Source organism: Chelmon rostratus, chromosome 7, assembly GCF_017976325.1.
Source record: "Chelmon rostratus isolate fCheRos1 chromosome 7, fCheRos1.pri, whole genome shotgun sequence".
Classification (NCBI taxonomy): domain Eukaryota; kingdom Metazoa; phylum Chordata; class Actinopteri; order Chaetodontiformes; family Chaetodontidae; genus Chelmon; species Chelmon rostratus.
In genome coordinates this window covers 16,691,130-16,713,640 of record NC_055664.1, presented here as the reverse complement: position 1 = coordinate 16,713,640, position 22,511 = coordinate 16,691,130, and the positions used below count along the sequence as shown (strand labels likewise).

The 22,511-nt window shown below is 43.5% G+C and overlaps 1 protein-coding gene across 2 annotated transcripts in view; it reads right to left on the bottom strand.

Moving 5' to 3' along the window:
- LOC121608830 (Down syndrome cell adhesion molecule-like protein 1 homolog) overlaps positions 1-22,511 on the bottom strand; it is a 97,223-nt gene that overhangs the window by 45,491 nt on the left and 29,221 nt on the right. The gene's annotated exons all lie outside the window — the stretch shown is intronic.

The window sequence follows — 22,511 nt, the reverse complement described above, 5'->3', positions numbered from 1 at the left end:
AAAACAAGGTGAACGTATTTGTGATGGGTTAACACGCTGTGACAGGTAGACCATATAACATAATAGCAAAACATCTGCAACAAACAAGCAGCGGACAATCGCACGCTGGAGAAACCTTGCAATCAGCCAAAAAAAATGACATGAGGATTGGTGAAGTGCACAAAGCTTCAGCAAAAGAGCACAAACAGCGACACACATGGCAACACCGTGACGTCTTTAATTCAAACGGTCCTATTTTGATGCTTCGAGATGCATGCATGTGAGATTCCAGCACAAACAAACTGCATCCATTGCATTTTGGAATTGGAAAAATATTGCATGTGCATTACCAGTGACCTCAATACAACTATCTACTGAAATCATAATAAAACAATATATATTTTTTTAACTTTATAGATCTTTGTATTCTTTCTAAAAACAATGGCTTGCATAAGCCTGAGGACAGAAAATCGGTGGTTTGTTTAAACTGTTGTTTACGCAGGTTTGCTACTCCTAAATTCATCAACTCTGACTCTGCTGATGAGCACCATTTTACAGAAAGGTACATAATAACATGTGCAGTAAGGTACAATTTAACCAACTCTGATTTGCCTCAGAACAGCACGTGATCACGCCAAGAAGACCTGCGTGCAAATATTCTAGGAAAAAAATTGTATAAAGCATTTCTTCTTTTAAATAGTAAACAGGTAAAGATGCTTTTCACCGAGGAAAAAGAACGAAAGGAGTCAGTCCTGATTTTTCCTCCTCCACTCCTTCCCCTGGCTAATTTATTTGATAATTACCAAGGGCCCATTATGGCTGATTTCAAGGAGGCACTGGGAAGGCCTACTAAAAGCTATTTCATTTGAGCTGCTCATACTGTGTCTAAGCGCCCTCCTTGCGGCGTCACACACGTGCGCACGCACACACTCTATAAAACATGACTTGTACGACTGTGAGTCCATTCAGTCCCGATATGTAATTAACACCCTCACCCCATCTTCACTCACATTTAGAGGCGTGTGTGTGCATGTGTGTTTGTGTGTGTCTACAGCATGCAGCGTAAGTGCACACACATGCATGTGCGCCAGTGCAGGCATGCATGTCTGGCGTGTGCAGGGGCTGAAAGGTGGGCAGGGGTGAAGGATAATAACAATTGGATTCTAATAAAATGTTCTCATCCTCCTAAATTCCCCCTCCTGCCCTCTCCCCCTATCTGCCATATTAACACCCCCATTACAAGGGCAGATGAATGGAAATGAACAGAGCTGTGGTGTGATTCCCAGAGTGTCAAATCAATACCACTCCCCTCCTCCTCTGTTCCTCTCCCTCCCTCCAACCCGCCCTCTCTCCTCTCATCCTTTTCTCTGCTGCTATAATTTTCCTATTCTCCTCTCCACTGTTGGGTCTGAAGAATTGACGTGTTTGACAAAGGGAAATCTACACCTAGCGACAATAGGCTCTCTGCCTATCGGAGCCCCTCGCTCTCTTTCTCTCTCTAGTATGAAATGAATGACGCTTGCTCCCATCTCCTCTCTATTCACATTCAAAGTAGTCAATAATAGTTAAGTGCTACTGAGAACAAGCCAGACATAGAAAGAGCTGCAAGGACGGCATATTACTGCTACTTTCTTTGACTCAAGCGGAGACAAAAGCATGTGTATCGACTGGGAAGAGGCTGTGTCAAAATAACAGGAAAAGGTTAATAAAGAAGAGTTGTGTGAATTTCACTGACTCCGTCTCCTTTTCTCTCTCTTTATGAGTGCAGAACACACACGGTTACCAGGGGCAGAATAATTGAAGACGAGCGATGCACACTCTGCCATTTCTTATCTCTCTACAAGTGTTTCGGTTTTGCAGCCCCAACCCTTGACCTTCCTCACCTCCCCTGTTGCGTCTGTTTACCGGTTTGCCGTGATGCAGTGATCTGAGGATGGGTATGCAGAGGACTAATGCACTCATTAAAAAGGCATGCTTCACAGTCAAAAATGCCAGCTGCCGCCCTCCCCTACACCAGCACCACGGCTCCTGGTTTCTTTGTCTTTCCCTCTCTCTATATCTATCTGTTTCCTTGGTTTCTCTGTTCTCTACCTCTGTCCCTCCTCCTGCTGCTGTCTCTCTGTTTCTCTTTCTATATCTGTTGTTAGAAGGTGACACCCCTTACACCCACACAGCCCTCACCCTCTCTGAACAACTCATGCTTGAGACTAGAGAGAGAGAAAAGGAGAGAGGAAGAAGAAAAACAAATAAAGGAAATGGAAAAATGCACTCATCCAAACCAAAAGAAATAGAAAGAAGAAATCTGATAATCTGTCTGTTTTTATCATCAGCCCACTCCCCGCATCTTCATCTCTGTCTTTCCCTCTGTAATGGTTAAAGGCCTCTACCACGCTAATTGGAATGGCCATAAATATTCAAGCAGCAAGATGGAGGCAGGGGTGGATGTCTGGATGAAAAGATGAAGAAAAAATTGTTAGGAAAGTGGGATGGAAAGGAGAAGATACTAAAATAATCTCTTTCCTGTTAAAATTATGTATGTCAGACTGCGCAAACACACAACTAAAAACAAAAAAAAGGCTCCAACTACATTTGCCTGCAATTCCATTTGGCCACTGACAATGATGCATACATGTACACAAACAAACACAAACTCCAGACTTGTCAACATGCGGTGCATTGTGTCGCTTTTGTCTTTAATTATTCAGTCTCATAGATAATAGATAGAGACATGCTCGCCAGTCATGAGAAGGCTAACGGGACATATCTAATGCATTATAAACACCACAATGCACACACATACACAGACAGAGTGAAGTGTACTAAAGCGTGACCTTATTTCTGCTGTGGAAAACACAAAAACAACGGTGTGTGAAGAGTCTAATTTCACACACAGGTCGGTTTTGTGTGATTGTCATTCATTATGAAGAGGGAGACATGGCGAACAGGGAAAAGGCTGATCATGGATCCTCGGAAAGCAGCGCATTGACTTTCTGTGCAGCTGCAGAACTTGAATCCCCTGTATAGTTCTGGCAAGTTAATGATACTGTGTAAACGCAGGTATCTGCACAAACACACAGTGCTGGCTGCTGGCTTTGCATACAAGTGCGTGCGCAAGCAAGAGAGAGACGAGGGGAGAGTGCCGGCACGCATGTGATAAACTCTCACACAAATCAATAAAGCCTTGCCCTTTGTTAAAGCTATGTTGTCCTCAGTGGGAGTACTACAGTGCCACAGCATGTAAGCAGCACCACAGTGACACATACTGAATCTCAGGGAGCAGGGGGTCACCGGGGAGCAAGGCCTGTGTGCGGCTGAGTGCACCTTGCATGGCAGGCGGATGTGAGGCGCGAGGGGGGGGTTGAGTGGGGAGGAGGTGGGCGAGGAGGGACAAGGCCTGCGATTCTCCTACGCATTCCTTCCCTGGCGCTCCCCTCGTTCGCCTGCGCCACCGTGATGATGCGCCCTCACCGCTGTTGCTGGGCATCTTGGCGACAGAGACCCAAAAGAGGATGAAGAGGAGGAGAAGGAGGAGGAGTCAAAGAAATGAGGGATGATGGGAGGCGAAGGAGCTGCAGAGACAGATGTTGCAGATTGGAGTGGAGCAGTGGCGACATGCTAAAAGCGGGTCCCCCAGACGTCGCGGGGAGGCCTGAGGGGCCAGGAGTGCCCGAGGTATGTGGTTTGCCGGGGGGAGGGGGGGCACCACAGCAGAGCAGCAGCTCTCCCTGCCTCCCTGCCTGGCTGTCTCTCTGTCTCTTCTGCCTCACTGCCCCCCTACACTCTGTCCCACTTTAGCCCAATGTCACTGCCAGAGCAAGGGGGAGGGGACATAATAAAAAAAAGAGAAAGCGAGAAAGAAGGAGAAAAAAGGAGAAAAAAGGAGGAGAGGAGAGAGGAACGAAGAGGGAGAGAAGGAGGAAAGACAGATTGAGGACTGGAAGAAAAAGATGAAAGAACCAAGGGAGAATGATGATGATGATGATGATGATGAGGACGCTGATGCTGGAGGAGACTATGGGGAGTCCAGCTAAGGTGCCATTTCATGCTTTCATGTATCCAGATTTTCTCTCTCTTCCTCTCTCACAACCCCTTGTCGGGGAATTCTTTTGTCTCCTTGTCACACCAGCACGCCGCACTCAGCATATGTAGAGTCACACAAGCAGTCAAGCACAAAGTCCCCACTGCAAATACACGCGTGTGCACGCTCACATGCGCCTGCATACGCACACGGGGCGGCCAGTCAGGCGTGCTGTGGGGTCTTGTCAGCTGATCCAGTGTCCCATGGCATGGTGTTGCGTGATTCTTGGAGATAAACATGCTTAACAGGACAGCGGTACAACAATGCCAACAGTTCAATAAACACCATGTTTCTTTCCTTTGCTGAGCTCCGATACTTGAATTTATCAACTGTCCTACATTGCACTTACCATTACAGAGAGCTGCGGCCCACTGCACACACATAATTTAGCACTGACCTTTACACTGTAGCAAGCAGTCATCATAAATATAGAAAGAAGTGGGAGAAAACAAATGTAAGTTATTAAAAGAGGACTCCACTGAATAGGCATCCCACTCCTCTAACACTGTTACACTCATGATGGACAGTTTAAAAAAAAAGGATCAAAATTGATGCAGCAGAACAAGAGCTATCGTCTTGTTTTGGTCCATGCATTCTTCTTCCTTGTCAAAACCTGACGCCTACATTACCCACAATGACTATCGGCAGCTTTGTCTGAGATTTAGGTGGTAGCACCAGCTTTGAGGAGTGGGCTACTGAGGTCCGGTTGGCTCACTTCTTTCCATCATCTAGTCTTCAACCCTAACTGATGCCGACTCAACTGACATCACTTGAGGCAATTTATTTGACTCGTCTCTCTGGAGCCATGAAAGGATTTATACAATTTTTCCACATACGCAGTTGTAGCCGTAAACAGACTTTTGTGTGTAAAGTTGGTGGGGTTCCCCTTTAAGGCATTAAAGAAGGCTGGTTACTGTCACTGTTAGACGGGATGATTATGAATGACAGAGGTGTGTATAATAGATGAGCCATGTACCACAGAGTCGAGTGAAATCTGGTGTAGCACTGCTTTTGGCCTTCCTCAGTTTACCGCTGTCCCCCAAGTAGGAGACGAAGACTGAGTGAGAGACAGAGAGTGTACTCAGAAGCATCTGATCACACTTCAGGACTCAGAAATCAAATTGCAGCTGAAGACAATAGCCGTCTGCAGAGTGCAACAGAACCTAAAACTGCTCTCGACTGTGGGTTTGGGGTACTGAGGGTAACCGATTTGTCACAATCAATGCACTGAAGCTAAACTGTGTATCTGCTAACTTCGCCTGAATCAAGTGGCTTATTGTGTACTGTAAGATGAGGCAGTATTTGCTGTTACTTAACTGTACGTAAAACTTGACAAAATACCTCAAATTCATGTTAAAAGAAACAATATGAGCAACCTTGAGAACGCACAAGAACATCATTAGTCTTGCAGCACAGAGGCATCAGTGACCCTGGATGAAGTTTCAGATGTACTCTGCAAAATCATTTTCATCTATTTGGTCTAAAAATCACAAAAACAGGAACTTTCAAATGCAGCAAATGAACCGAACAACAGACCATGCAGGACATATTATATTAATTGATCTCTGAAGATAATCAAGCTCTGACTGTTTTAATCAGAAAGCAAATGAATTGCTCTCAATGGCGACTGAGTGTTTGGTCCATATTTTAAATAAGAGAGTTTAGTAAAAGGGACAAACACCAGACGGACTAATTTTGTACATGTCGAGAATCATGAATGAAAGGTGCAATTTAGGCCATTACAGATTAGAATACAGGAAAGCATAATTAAAATTATTATAATGTATTATCATCAGAAACCCTTGTAATGCTCAAAACTAAAGAGTGAACCAGCTGAACAGTTTTAAAGCTGCCGTACCACAACAGGACAAATGATGATCACTGTGGCTGAAGGACATTTAAAACCACCTTATCAGCTATCTGTCACTGAGGAAGATTCCATTTATGAAGGCTTTCCAAGCAAGAGCCCTGAACTTGCTACAAATCAAAGGCTTTTCACCCAAATGAAATCAGTTTATAGGGTTATAACTGTATAAACCGATCTAATATATCGGGTCAACACCAAAAGATCTCATAAATCAAACCAGATTATAAAAAACAACGCTTTGCCCACTTGTGGTGTCTTCCTTGACTTACTTGGAGCAGAGGACCAAAACAAAACAGCAAAATGTGGTTTAATACTTTATCTACTACTTGATGCCACAACCATCAATATGTAGCTGATGCTATAATTGCATTTGTACAGTATATTTTAGGAAGAAGAGCTATATTTTTCCCTGTTTTCTTTATTCCAATGTCTTCAAAGCATCTGTCTCTTATCCTCATCATCATTCAGGTTGTTAAATCTCAGTTTGGCCACTCCATCCCGTCCTATGCTCACACACCTCAACTGCATTCAACTCAAACAGCCGCAGTTCAACCTCCCCAGTCATTTTTTACCCTAACGCACCTACTGACAGACCCACTAGCCTTACTGGAGACCACTTTAAGAGGAGCTTTCACGCCATTGTTGAATGACTTTGAATATTCGTGGTCGTACTGTTGGGACGGCTGGGGATGCCTCCTGCTAATGATGGTCCAAACACACCAGAGGATGAACTCTCTGGGTCCGTATACATATGGATCTAGCCATGAAGAACAGAGCAGGAGAGCGTGGAAGAGCCATCCTGGCCCCTGCCCGTGCCCCTACCTCCTACCCACATCCAGGTTTTACAACAGAGAGCCCCCCCCCCCCTCTGTCCGCTGTCCAATCCCTGTACAGTCCTCAACATCCCTCCCGAAACAGTGGGAGGTCTCATCAAGGGCTGGCACTGAGATGTGGCAGTTTGGCTAGAGGTGGCATTTGCCAAGGTCACTCAGCATGTCCGCGTGTGTGCCACCGTCTCTGCTGCATGAGAGAATTCCAACATATTATATTTGGGTACAAGAAGAGCGCCGACATGGGCCATTTTTGTATTTCAGTTTAGAATGCAGTATGCAGAGTAGAGGCCATCTTATGAGGCTGCCTAGCTGTCTGCCTGCAGTGTAAGGAACGGCAAGGCTTGCTGCTGCTTGGTTTTAATAGGCCAGCAACTGAAGCTGAACCTCAAATCATCATAATGAGAGAGAATGAGATCCACATACGCAAGGGGGAGGCAGGGAAGGTAGATAAGGAAATCGGGTAAAGAGACAGACAGGGGAGCCAAAGAAACAGAGGGGGGTGGAGAGAAAGGGAGAGACAAGGAGAGGAAAAGAGGGGTGAGGAATGAGAGATTCCTCTGCATCTCTGATTTGCTTGGGTGATATTCATCAGAGCGACAGAGCGTAGGGGAGGAATAGATGGAGGGAGGCAGCAGCGAGGGAGGAGGGAAAAGAGAAAGCATAAGTATTTTTTGTTTCTATAAGCCATTTGTTTTTATTAAGCTTCCCTACCCGTCCTTGTAGCTGCTTCCTGTGCTCTCCACTGGCTTGTATTTGTTTATGTTTGGTTACAGGGGCCTGCCTATAGCAGTATTTACAAGCATAAAGCAAAGCGTTGCATTCAAAATGTCTGGGTTTTTAAAAATGTATTAATTTTTTGTTGTTGTTGTGGCTTTCCTGTCGTGAAGAAAAGAAGAACAAGATCAGAATTCCACTTGCTTTATTTTATTTAGTCTTAAGTGGCCTGCTGATATTATATGCTTTCTTAATGTCAACAAACTCCAGAAACCAATGACGACTTTATCCTTTACAAATGTTGCCTTGTCTGTGCACCAACAATTAAAAACACATCAATGAGTCACAACATTGCACTTGGCAACATGTTCCTTCATTATGATTAATATGGTCACTGCAGTCTATTTTGAGTCAATCCCACATTTAACTTTCTGCTTCCATAAATATTCATGAATGCCTCAGATGTGCATTAATTGGCAGCTGAAGATGTCCCCAATAAATGCACATTTACTACTGTTGTGGCCTGTTCATGGTTGTGTGCTAAGGACAGGCCGGCGAAGCCAGAGAGTACTGAGAGATGGACAAATTGGTCTTGTTGACAAGAAAAATACAGAATGATGCCAGTCTTGTTCTTTCATGTAAAATGAGACTCTTTATTTGAAAAAGACCACTTGACGGCTGTCAACAAGAGCACATAAGTGATATGGAAGGTGAAGGTGATTATTATAGCCATGGCCTAAAAAGCATCAAGCTGTGAGGTGTGTAGTGCAGTGTGGGAGAAGAAGCTGGGAGAGAACGAGGGATGCGCGGAGGGGAAGGAGTGGGAGAGCCAAGCAAGGAGGGGGAGGGAGGCAGAAGAGAGGGAATGTGACAGAGTGGTGACAGAGGGAGAGAGCAGAGCGCTGTGTGTGTCAGGACTGTGTGTGTCTCTGTGCTCGTGTCCCCAGGCACAGGCAAACATTAGCTGCATTAAGTGAGCTGACAGGTCCCCCCCCCATTACCACTACTGGTGGCCCAGGGAGGGAGAGAGAGAGAGAGACAGAGACAGAGAGAGAGGGGGGGGGGGGGGTGAAATGGAAGACACTGTGGTTCTTACCAACTGTCTGTACAATTCAAAACACATGACGTCCTGCGCACATACACACACGTATGTTATCATGACGCATTTGCACAGAAACAGCATTTTGATGCATGTTTTAATGCTCGTCATGCAAAAACAACCCTGACTATCAAAAATGACTTTCAAGAAACACACATACAGAACCACAGCACAAACATGCAAAGTCTTTACCCTAAACTTCTGCTACCACACTACACACTCCCGCCACCAATTCCCCCCGGTGTGCAGAAAAACACACTCCATACATCACACACACTGACAGCCCTGTACTGTCTCTCATAAGAGAGTGTAACTGAGTTTATATACGGTGCACACGCGCATGTGTGTGTGTGTGTGTGTGTAGTGTATCATTCCTTCTCTGCTTAAATATTGATTGTTGTCTTGTCTGGGGTTCAGGGTTAAAGACCATCTGCTGCCTCCACCCTTCAATTATTCAGTCACACCACCACCAACCCCCTCTCCCCCAGCACACACACATACACACACACAAATTAGTCCCTTGGGGTGTATTTTCTTTTTCAGTGTGTCGTAATAGCCTAATACTATGCATACTACACTGTACTGTGCAAAATGGCAGAGTTATCTGTTACGGTCACTCTGATGGAGTCTCTTTCTCCATATTGCTTCATGACAACTTAACAGGCAGATGCACACAGAAAGAGCACAAACACACACTGTCCATTACATGAGCAGAACTGCTTGCAGTGGAGTGGTGGGAGGTCAACCCCTGCTCTCTGAGAAAGCAGTACTCTGCAGGGGGCTCGGAGTTAACATCACACTGGGTTGAGGCCAACTCCTCTGACCTGAACAAGAGCACTGAGGACAGTAATGAGATGAAGGGCGGGAGGAGGGGGGCGATGAGAAGGAAGATAGGACAGAAGGGAAGGATGGAGAAAGCAGCGCTAAAGAGTTAAATCGTCGCACAGGCCGAGTGTGTGGGAGAGAAGAAGAAGAAGAAGCAAAGCAGTGAAAGACAGCGAAGGCAAGAGAGGTTGTTGACCTCTGGCTATGGAGCTTGTCACTATAGTGCAGGCGGGGGGAGTGAGGGGCGGGGGGGCTTGTTTGTTAGTGAAGATGTTTTTCCTCAAATGCAACGTCTCCGCACTGCTGTCTGCGAGCGTGCATGTATGTGTGTCTGCGTGTAATCTCCCCGGGCAAATCCCTCTTTAGCCAAAGCAGGGAAGAATAGAGAAGAAAAGGAAAAGCCATCTTTATCCAAATCCAATTGCAGCTGGAAGGAGAGAGTAGAGTGAGGGAGGTGGAGGAGGAGAAAGGAGGAGGAGGAGAAGACGTTGTAATTTGTCTGAGGGATTACAAGAAGTGCTGGCAGAACATGACTGCTGACTGTGTGTGTGTGTGTGTGTGTGTGTGTGTGTGTGTGTGTGTGCGCACCATGGCCTAACCCCATGAATTCAGAGCATAACAACATCAGAGACAGTATTTTTGTAACAGAACTAGAGCAGAAAATAAAGAATATTTCTGTACAGCGCTGCTCACTCCAGGTAAACATCAAACCCTCCGTGTGACTCAATTCATAATAACAGCCAGGAGGTTTACTTGGAGGGCAGAACACTAGCCTTTTGTTTAGCCCAAAGTCATTATTAATTATTATTGTCTCTTTCATATGAGATCAGAGTCCCTTTGGCTCATGACATTAGTGGAGCCATATAAACGCAACATTAATATCATAACAAAAGCAAGCTAGACACAAGATAATGACTGACTAACCTTGGCTGAGGGTTAGAGTCTTGTGTTGCCACAAGGCCAGACACATGGCAATAACGTGGCAGCAATATAGCAGCCATCAAATCTAGACTAACTGTTTATTCTTCGTCCGGATCCCCCTCAGCTTTCACAAAGTGGTCGCTAGTTTACCTGGGGTCCGTACAAAGCATGAACAAAAATAAGACAACAATCAAAGTCGCACAGCGACAACAAAAAAAAAAAGAAGCACAACACAAGCCAAATGCAAACAGCAGAAAATATGTGAACCGACTTTACACGTGAAACTGTAAACAACACAAACCAAAAACATGTATGTATCTAAACAGGAATGATGTCATCTATTTGGATTTTAAATGACCTAATTTTAGAATAAATATGCAAATTATTCACATTTTACCAGTGGATTCAATATCGGATTCATATTAGCTACAAAAAATGCCACCACCCAACCAACACACAAAATATGATTGGGCACACAACAAACAGGAATAAAGCCCCTCGTGTCCACTTGTAAATCCTTCAGTTTAAAGAGGTAATCACACAGCTGAAGGGTGAAGGAAAGGAGAGAAAGAAAAGAAACAGGAGGGATGGAGTGAGGGAGCTGAAAAACGATTGTGGAGGAGAGGAATGGGCTTTAGGCCAGAGTATGGGTGCCATGGTTTGATGTGATGTGACTGTACGACACACAAGAACACATATATCTGCCTGGAGCAGCGTAAGAGCTGAGGACAGTGGAGTCAGATATGTGTCAGGGTGAAACAGCATCAGTGTCTTTCTCTGTCTCCCTGAGTGACAGTGATACAAGGCAGTCTGCCCCCTTACACGTATGCACACACATACAACAACACAAACACACACACACACACTAACACAGGTGCCCAAAGGCTCTATGCAGGAACAGCTGTTTTGCTGTGACACACAGCATACACTGCACATCACATCAGATACACAGCAGCTCCTTACCCACAAACTCGTGGTCCACGATGACACACAGATAGCGACGCTTGCTTCGCCAAATGCTGACACACTCTTCTAGGCATTTTATACTGTCAGGTTACATTTACCAGACACACACTCACACACATATCTATGTACAGTATTGTCCTGCAGGGCTCTGAGAGGACACACAGTGAAATGGGTGCACCGACAGTACATACTCAAAGATAGAGATACAGTAGAAGTCATTTCGGCCAATAAGAATATATACACAGTGAGATTATACATATTTGTCATCCGGTAGAGACTTTGCTACAAGTTTATTGTTTATAGCAATGTAGCTATCGATTTCATGTATGTGGTTGTATGAAGACATTGTGTTGCAATGGGGCAAATGAGTGAGCAAGCCTGCTTTATGACAATATAAACCTTTTTCTTAGCTCCATGTAAAAGTTCTACTTGGATTTATATGATTTTGTCCAAATGTGATGACATACCTTGATTTATCAGCTACCTCATTTATGGGATGGTATTGTCAAAAATACACGTTCCAATCTGGTTATTTTAATCCATACCAAATTATTATTGGCTTAAACATCCATAAACATCTTTATTTATATTACTGATCACTCATAGAAATGTATGCAAATCCATTACAGATGTTATCCTGTCCTACGTTGGTTTGGGTTCTGATTAATGCTTCCATTTTGGATCAGGTTCCACATAAATGAACTTTTCTTCTCTCCTCCTCTTTCTTCTTCTTATTGAATTTTACTGGATTCAGATTGGATGAAATGCCGTCAAACCCGAACCTCAATCCTAGACAGACAATATTTTCATAGGTGTACCACAACAGGCACATAATGGGCCTTAATGAGAGTAGTTGCATACTTTTTGATCTACCAAAAAACCACAAGGCAGATCATAGTACTAACTGAGACTGAACTAGCTGTTGCGAAATCAGTTAAGTAGCGCAGTGATTGAGGTGGCCTGGGTGGCAGCAGAAGTGTTTTGTGCTTGGTTCAGCTGAATGCAATTGAAGTGTTTATAGGTGGAAAGCTGTTGAGGAATCATCCTTGCTGTTGTTGACTAGCAACTCATTCTGGTTGGTCTATCGACACTTTACCGTCTCTGCATCGTCCTTACATCAAGAGTAGAAATTAGCAGCAACAAGTACTGCAGAGGGAATTGGGCATTTGATACTGGGATAAAGAGGAAAATGCCCCAATAAATAAACTTAGCATTCTGATTTGCTCAATATTCTATAATAATCATTATTATAATTTTGCTCAGGCTTACAAAAAAGATATGTCACTAAACTGTGCAGGGTAATGCTGTTTTGCATTCCAAAAGATACAACTGTGCTCTCTCTTCCTCTGAGTGTGGTGGACTCACACATGAACACACAAGCACATAATACATTTGCACATGCACACAAGCGTATATACACATCTGCGTTCAATGAGGCACGTTATACAAATGTGCCATTGCAGAATCGCTGCAGTATCAAGGTGATTCCTTTATACTGCAAAAGCCTTCACTTTCTGTGCTCCTTTTGATTCCTGCCTTTGGTCCAACAGTCTAATCATCTTCTTGTGGGAAAATTAAGCATAGTGAAATCACCCTTTGGACATGTCGGTGATGCTTTTACTCAGAAGGACTGAGTGAGTACAACAGCAGAATAAGCTTCAGAACCTGGTTCAGTATGATTAAAAGCAGCTTCAACAATACCCCTGTGATCACAAAGCAATCAGAGGAAATGCAATGGAAATATGTAGTGAGGATCCAGCCAATGGCAGCATGTTTCATGTATAGACAGATAAAGTTTATACTTCCTAGTGTCTTGAGTCTATAAACTATTATTTATTGCAATGCTAAGACCAAGGCATGAGAGCTAGAGTTGCAGGAAAAGGAAGATATCCTTGGCCGCAGGCAATTGTGTAGATGCTGTGTTGCTCTTGTGTGGTTCAGAATAAGTGGATACTGAACACAGGCCATACAACCTGTACTGCAGGGCATTAATGGGCATGTCCTGATTCAACAAATGTATGCATGTCAGATTGAATTGAGTGTTGCTTTGCAACTGCTCGGTGCAAAGCATTTACGTAAATATATTGAATTATTCTCAATGATTTCCATGTTTTTGCTTTCCATTAAAAAACAGTGCATAAGTTAAACAACATTCATTTTATAATCAAATAAAAACAAAGCATGAAGGCCATGCAACTAATCCAATCAAAAACAATATCACATCACTGTGGTTGCTACTGGTGACAGTATGGTTTGCTATGACCATGCCCACAGTGGAATAACTGCTCAGTCATATGCTGTTTTCCATTAACATATAAATGCAATATCAAAAGTTTACAGAAGTTTTAAACCCTTAAGCACTGAGTTAGACTTATTTTCCTGTATTTGAGCAGACCTGACGCTGCTATGCTAATCTTGCCAGTCAATATACTGTATGCATTCATGACATTTTTTTCTTTTTTATTCTGTGCAATAAGTAATAACCAAGTCTTCCAAAAGCTGAATCTGTTTTAATCTCCCTTCTTTTCTGCTACTTCTTTGTTATCTCCTGTTGCTCAGGTAAACCCACGCTACTCTCTCACAAAGCCACAGGTAGGCTCTGAAAGACTGGAGGAGTTTCTGAGTGCTTTTCTATGTTTCCCCTCTCTGCCTCTACTCCTCTATCAGTTGGGGGGTAGAGGTGAGGAAAGAATTGAGAGAGGGAACAACAGAGGGAAAAGACAAAGAATGTAAGCCCCCACAGCAGCACTTAAAGTAAGTCTGCATTATTGATGAGGAGACAAAGCGAAACATTTATTTATCATCGAGGATGTGTAGAAGCTAAGCCGATCCCTGCAGAGCTGAGAGAGGGAGGGAGAGAGAGAGAGAGAGAGAGAGAGAGAGAGAGAGAGAGAGAGACATAAAGAGGCCATGTTGAAAGAGAGATGTCTAAGGAGGGTTGAGTGTGTGTTGTGTGTGGGTATACAGTAGAAGGTCAAGCCTAAGAAGTGTTCTGTGTATTTTCTCTGGTCAGCTGTGGGATTTCCTCAGGGCTGAAGGATCAAGACCAGGCCAGAGAATTATTTACGAGTCCTAAACCAGCTTCCATACTACACTGTGTGCTTAACCCCTCACTACACTAACTTTGATGTTCCAGGCTCAAGTCCATCCCTTGACTCTTGCCACACACATTTTCTTTGCTTAGCGAGTCTTTGCTCTCGGTCTTCATTTGGAAATAAAAATAAAAATGGATACGAAGGGTTTCATCGGTTAATCTCGCTATTATATTTTTCCTTTATCCATTCAAAAATTTAAATTGTTTGTTTTTTTCAATCCAACAGTCCAGAATACAAAGATATTCCACTGACAATGACACAAAATAGATAAAAGCCTAAAGGTGTGTAAAGAATGAACACACAGTGAATGTTAGAGGTAGTTTGGTTGCATACAAAGACATAAGTCAGCGTGAAAGCTTGGTAAAAGCAAGTCAAGCCAAGCCAAAGTTTATTATAACCTAATATCACGAAGTGTGCCTCAAAAAAATGTAAAGAAGTGAAATAAACTACATAAAAAGCATTACAAAAGGAATATTTGACACATACAATATATAGCATTAGCAAACCTTACACATATACAAAAACACATACACATATACATACAGAAAAGTGTAATGTGCAGTACATCTACATAACCACACACACACAAACTGAGCATGAGTTGGACAGTCGTAGTTTCGTACTTAGGGCAGACTAAGTGAGGTTGAAGGCTGATGAGGAGAAGATACATTCTGAGTCAACTCAGCTAGACCCTGGAATGTGAGTAGGAAGACTACAAAGAAAAGGGGCTTGGTAAGAGGAGGCCCCACCACCTCCTGATATTTATTATTTTTAGAATAGTCAGGAGATGGGCATTTGGAGACTGTAGAGCCGTAACAGGTACGTCTATGAGGAGTGACTACAGTTGATAAGTAGGATGGTGCAAGTCCATGTGAAAAGGACATTTTTCTATTTATGCTTAACAGCTGCACTTATCCTGAGGCCCTTTGACCCCACTTCATAAATGTAACAAGATGAAAAGGGAAAAGGAGAGAAACTGGGGGGGGGGGGGGGGGGGGGGGGGGTGCTAAGAACTGTCACATAAACACACTCGCAGCCATACACCCCACAAAAATGAGTGAGCGGATTGCTAGCGAGCAACAGCTAATGTCTGAACAGTCAAAAAATAGGCCAGGTGTTCAATTGATTGTATGTTTAAACCATTAAATGGTTTGCATTTGTTGCTCTATGCATAAAGTAAGCATTGAATTGCTTATCAAAAATACAGTGTTTTCTTTAAATCAACTAAGTGATTTGTCAACTGACCATGTACACATGAAGTGTTGTAGTATTGCAGTTTTGTCATTTAGGAGGACAGTGCATAAACATGACAACTTAAGGCCTTACCCTAGCCCCTTTACAATCCTCACCTTAATCAAAAGCCACTATACTTTGTGGGGACCAGCTTGAAATGGGAGGGGAGTCCTCATAATGTAACTGTGTGACATATGTCCCCAGAATGTCATCAATACAAGTAAAGATACATTAACATGGCCTTTCAGAGAGGTTGGCCGCTGCACTAACAGCAGGGATTTCAGATTGCATGTAGAGCAGGTAACAAGAGCAGATGATGGACGAACTAAGTGTGTGTTGCTTGTAATTAAGACGACAATAACATTAACAGTCGTTACTATAGTGATTTGGCTTTTTATTAGCAGATCAAATTGTCACCTGTCGCTAGCACCAGGAACACTTCACTGCATGTCAGATTAGGCATAATGTTTGGTTTAAATAATGCACATTGTTCGGCTGTGACTGATGGGTTTGCGAGGAACCGACGTGTGAAAGTGGCTGAGCATGAATGTATGAATAGTGCAATTTTATGGACATGGCTATACATTGTGTGTGTGTTTGTGTCTAGGGGAGGCCGTTAGGGGATAAGCACTCAATAACAGCTGACACTGAGCTGCCCTCTGCTCTCGCTCACACAAAGGACTATGATTATATTACTGTTTGACTGCCTGTCCCCACCCCACCACCCTCGCCCCCACCCCCCTACATCTCCTCATCACACCCTATACTGCCAAGCCCTCTGTGCTCTCAACGGCTAAGATAATTACCACTATTGTGTGGCACACACATACACACAATCCCATGCAAAGTGTGCCACGTGCTTGCCAGCTCCCCCATCTGTCCCCTACTCTCTCCCCCTTTTTCTCTCTCTGTTCCCTCTCTCCATTTTTTATCTGTTGTTGCTTCTGGACCCTTTGACATTCGCTATTTGGCAGGAAAGGGGAAATCTACTACAGAGGGGGAGAGATTGCTGGAATAAAGACATGTAATTTTTACTACTTACATTGATTCAGTGTGTTGTACAGTACGCTGTTGATCCCTTTTCAGTGATGAAACACTTGGATACATTTGTTGTAAACTGGTCATTCGGCTCAGTGGTGTGAAATTTGCAATAGAATGAGCCATCAATAATGTGATGGACTTATTACTGGATATCAATATTGTTTCCAATACCTGATTGTCTACATGACTGTACTAATTCAATTCCTCCTCTCCTTTCCTCACCTTTGCATCCTTTAACCCCTCCATTTAGCCAAGAAGGAAAGAACAAATTCAGATATAGAGTCTTGTGGGGAGAATAGCGTGTGCGACAGTACTCTGATGTCCCCTTTCTTTCATTCGTCCTTCCTTTCTCTCCTCCTCCAGTTAAACTTTAATGTGTTTTCCCGCTCAAGTACTCAGGGAAACTCCTTAGAAATGGCTTTGGTTGCAGAAACACCAGAGTGGTTGTAGTGTGGCTTCTCTGCGTGTGTGTGGCAGCATTGTAAGAGAAGGAGATTTAAGTGGTTAGTGGCGTTGTGTGTGTGTGTGTGTGTGTGTGTGTGTGTGTGTGTGTGTGTGTGTGTGTGTGTGTAAGGGGTGGGTGGGTTGCGGGGTCACAATATGATGTTGGAGTGGTGTTTACACGAGCGTGCGAAGCCACAGACAAATGTAGCCATTAATACCGAGAACCCTTTTCCACCATTTCTCCATTTGCCTTTTCTCATCCTTCCATCCAGTCTCCTCTACCTGCAGGAACAAACCAATACCTGGAAAACACACACACACTCTCTCTCCCTCCCTGTGTGTGTGTGTGTGTGTTGAAGGTTGAGGTGACCACCTTGAGAGTGTGTAATTGTTTAATAGCCTGAGAGCTCCCATGTCTACCCCAGAGGCCTTTGCTCGCTGAAGATCGATCAAATACTCTGGCTGCCGGTGACAACTTCCAAGACACACACGGGCGAAGGGGCTAACAGTGAGCGCTGGTGGAGAGATGGACAGAGACAGTTAAAGGAAAAGAGAAAGAGAGAGCGAGAGCGAGAGCGAGAGGAAAGAGGAGTACCTCCCTTAGCGGCTGCCATGTGGCTTTAGCCATCTGTTGGCAGAGTCTAAATTAATTAGCTCCACTCATTACTAGTTTGCAAGAGGCCTGCAGTCTAAACCAGACACCAGCTCTCCAACTTCCCTTTCTTACAACCTCTTCTTCTTCAGAGGCAGCCAGTATTTCAATTAAACATATTTAAAATGTACATTTACGTTTAAGGATTTTGCCATTTGTATTTTGCTGGGCAGAAAAAAATAAAATGTAATTTGCAACAAAATACTTTAAGAATTTGCATTTGTGTGTTTGATATACTATACACTAAAATTGAAGAGCTGCAGTTTAAGGGACTACACAAAGCAGAATTCTTATTTTAGGTTGTTGTTGGTATTGGGTGTACAGTATCTGCACTGAACCATACTCTGTTGTAATAGTACTGTTCTGTGTCATTTGCTCTGGTTGTGAAGTTGGAGATCTTAGAAGTGTAATTACTCTACCATACTTATATCTTTTGCTCTTGAAAAAGGCATCACCGCTGCTTAACTGTTCACTCAGTCAGTCGATGGTCGCTATGACTGACAGAAACCACCCAGCATGCACCCCCGAATTTACAGCCTCCCACTTCCAAGATATTCTGATAGACCAGTTCAAATCTATGAGGTGGGAAATTAGCAGAGCTCATCTTTTCAATGTAGCGGTGTTCAGGTCAGACCCACGTTAGGGCTACTAAATGCCTAAAATGTGGTAATACCAGTTTGTATGGAACATATTTTTAGTTTTAATTCTCCCATGACTAAAAACCTTCCTTGGTTACATTTAGACCCTGAAAGCTCACAGTGTTTACTGTTAAGTTGTAATCGACTGTGAAATTAAAACAAAAAAGTATAAAGTTAAAGCTCCCATTTAGACGAAAGTATAAAAAAAAACTTTACCTGGGGGGTCACTGACCAGATTGTTTGTTCTTAGGGTTTCTTCAGGCCGAATGCAAGTTGAATCTTAGAGGCGGCAATAATGCATACGAAGTGAAAATGAAAGCCACTAGTCGGCATGAATAGATGTGTATTTGCCCGGCTGGCATGAACTGTGGCGAGGACGCGTCTGCTATGGTTGAAAAAATTTTCAGCTTGACTAAAAATTCACACTTGTCCTAAGGCATAATGAATTTCTTTCTTAAATGTACAGACATTGGGAGCGTGGGGGGTGACAGAAAGAAATTCCTGGTTAGTTCTGAGGTCAAAGAGGTTTTTGGGGTCAGGTGCTCTGAGTCAGTGTTTATTTCAACAAGATAAACAGTAAGGTGCACCTTAAGTGTTACACGGGAAGTAAACATCCAGTTTTTATGCTCAAATTTTATTGTCTTGACCAAAATGTTAATGATTATTCTAAAATAAAAGATGACTGAGAAAAATAACAATGGGAAAATGTTAAGAAACAATTTGGACATGTGGAAGGGTCTCTTGATATTTTCTCTGGCAGCTTTGAGACCCTCAAAACCCTCCGTGTTTACTGTAATAATCTGCTGTAATATTAAATTTAAAAGGTTTCAAGTCAAATCTTTCATTCAGTCAGAAACAGAACCCACAACCAGAAAATCTCAGTGTTGACACTAAACGGAAGACATGCTCATGTTATCCCTCCAGACACACCTTTCCTCGCCCTCCCCTCGCTCTCTCTTTCTCCTTTTCTCTCGCTCTCTGCCCTCTTATCCCACTTTTCCCTCTCATCCTTGGGGAGTCCTCTGTGCCACCGCAGAGACGACAGATGGGGCTCAACATCATCCAGAGAGGGAGAGAGGGGGGAGAGAGAGAGAATAGAGGGAGGCTGCATTCATTATTTACATCACTTGGTATTGGAATATTAATGCTAAAAGCAATCGGGCAACCCTTCATTAAATTAACTGGAGATGTAGGGAAAGAGAGGAGAGGGTGAGATGGGAGGATGGGGAGTGAGGGAGGCAGAGACAGTGGGAGAGGAGCGAGAGAGAGAGGAGCACACTCTGTTAAATGGGCCCTAAAATTAGTGAAGCAAAAACACCTCCATTAAGAAAGCCTGCATCTCTCTTTTCCCTCCCTTCCTCCACTCTAACTCCTCGCTCCCCTTTGCTGCTCTCTCCCTTCGCTTAAACACCTCTTTCTCTCTCATACGCACAAAAAAATCACTGCTTTGCCCACAAGTGCCTGCTCCGAAACCTCTTTGAGAAATATGCATTTCTGTGCTGTCCCTCTTAAGTGCCTGTTCAAAATTTAAACACGCTTATGGTGGCAGAATGTGTCTTTGGTCCCCATGTGCATCCCTCTGGAGAGTACTCCTCTGTCTTTCACTCTCTCCATCACTCCCTCCTCGGCAACTTCTCTTTCTTCTTCATGCTGTATCTCTCTCCCATCACTCCATCTTGCCCTCCTTCCTCCTATCTGTCTTCCTCTCTCTCAATCCATCCCTCTCTCTCATCTTCTACCCCAATATTATTGCCACACATACAAATGTGCACACATTGGATATGCAAGCATGCATGAACGAGCACACAGGCACATACGTACGCAGACACGCCATGCATATGCATACATAAATGTACAAACTCATGCACACAGACAGTATAAGGACAAACACACACACACACACTCAGACACTGACAGTGGCAGAATGGTTCTCTCCTGCACAGCAACACATTGCGTATATGCAGAGCCACTCTCCCTATTAGTGGAACGCTGCTACGCGCTGTTGACTTCTGGAGAGGAAAACATACAGTCATGTCCACTGGTTATCAACTGATGCCACAATTACCCACCCCTCCACCTGCCACCCGGCCCCTCACACAGTGTGTGCACCGTGTGTGTGTAATAGAGACGTGACTTCCTTATATGAAACTATAGTGATCAAAATGACACCCGAGGAATTCATGTAATTGAAAAATTAGGTCACTTCCTATTGGTGGAGGAAGATCAAAAATGGAAACTGAGGCTTCCAGATGCAAATGAGGTCCCAGTGACTCTTGTGAGGTCTTAAATAGACAGAACTAAAAGCTCAGGATGTGTTCCTTGAAAAGATTCTGGTACAGACCGATACTCTCATTCATCTACTGGATATCATGACACACAAACAGTTCACCACCATCATTTCCAGACGTTTTTAAGAGGAGTTCATCTGCAATTCTCTGTAGCCACTTATTCCTGTTCAGGATGAAGACAGACTGTGGGGTATTGCACCATGCACTGACAAAAAAGCAGCACAATAGGCACAGGGCAGGGCATTGACTGAAAGAAGGAGCAAAGCACCAACCTTTCCTGAGCTACAGACACGCTAAAAAAAAAAAAAGAATGCATGAAAAAGAAAGAGCATGCATGAAAGTATTAAAACCTCATGCCTCAAAAGCTGAAACTGCTGGAACATGATCCTCTGACAGTCTGCTTCAAACACTTCAGTAGCACAAACTGGCTGGCTGGACAAACCGGTTACTACATTCAAAAACAATGTCGAAGCAGCATTTTAAGAGCAAGACACACATCGAGCTCTGCATAGATCTGTTCAGAAATAGGTTTAGCAAAGCAGTCGCAGGAGTGATGCAGCTCGGAGAAATCGCTGCTTCGCTGGAACCTACTGGAGACGACGAAATGACGGAGAGAAAGAAGTAAAAGAAGACACATCCAGCAGACACAAAGCAACAAGAACATCCCATCAGAGCTTTTGCTTCATCCAACCCTTCAGTTTTGGTTTTGTCCACAAAAGTTTGTCCAACTTTCTACATCAGCACTTGTGTACTTCTCTCTCTGCTGTTTTGTCGGGCATGACACTCTCAGGTATTAAACAGAGCAAATACTTAGTTTGTCTGTGATTATTGCCACATGTTTGAAGTATCATACAGTAACCCTCTACGGACTTTAAACGTGGATGATACACTTCCTCAGTTTCAAACTTGACTGGCGATCCTCTTGAGCTTGTGGGTGCTGCTTGACTGTACACTCCAGAGTGAGTGGTTAGTGGTCGGTTTACTGGTTAGGAGCACTGCGCTGTGACAGTTCACTCGTTGGCTTGTCTGTATTCCAGTAGCAGTAAAGCAGGCAGAGGCATATATTGTATATTCAGGATTTAAATCCAGGGAGTCACACAACCGCTCAATGCATCACCGATGATATGAACTGAAAATAAGCTTAATTAACTGTCTTTTAAAGCATGAAGGAGAAGCTTCAGCTCGAGGCAGTGGGAACTAAAAGTTCTATGATAGTTTATGCTGTTTCCATAGCAACAGATGCTGATGCTGGGATATCAAACTTCAAAGCAGCAGTGATGGTGTTTTTGGTTACAGATCAGCTTGGATTCTGTTTGGAAATTGCAAATGTTACAGATGGTAAACGTATATAAAACACTGGCACCAGTCTGAACAAAAGAGGGAATGCAAGTGGGTGCATAGCAAGACAGACAAATTATATTAAAACAAAAGTGCATTAACATTGATGCGACGTGAGTGTAATTTTTAACTGGCACCATTGGAGGCAGGCTGTTTACTGGACAACAATCTGTTTACATGCATGGTTAAGCTCAATAATAACAGTCTCTCATGTTTTCATTCGCAATGAAATTTCATCCTGCACTCTTCCCCCAATAACAATCCTGACTTAACGTACTGTGTGCCCCCGAGTGCCACCTCAGCCCTCTAGGATGCTGCCAAACGAGTCAGAAATCAGGTAGCTTAATGGAAGGAGTCAGTTGACCAGATGTAAGTGAGAGACACCAGAAAAGATGCATGTCCTTCCCGTTCCAAAACGTCACATGCAGATGTATAATCTATATGCTGTAAACTGTCACAACATTAAGCGGCAATACAAACCTACAATAAACCCTCTGAAG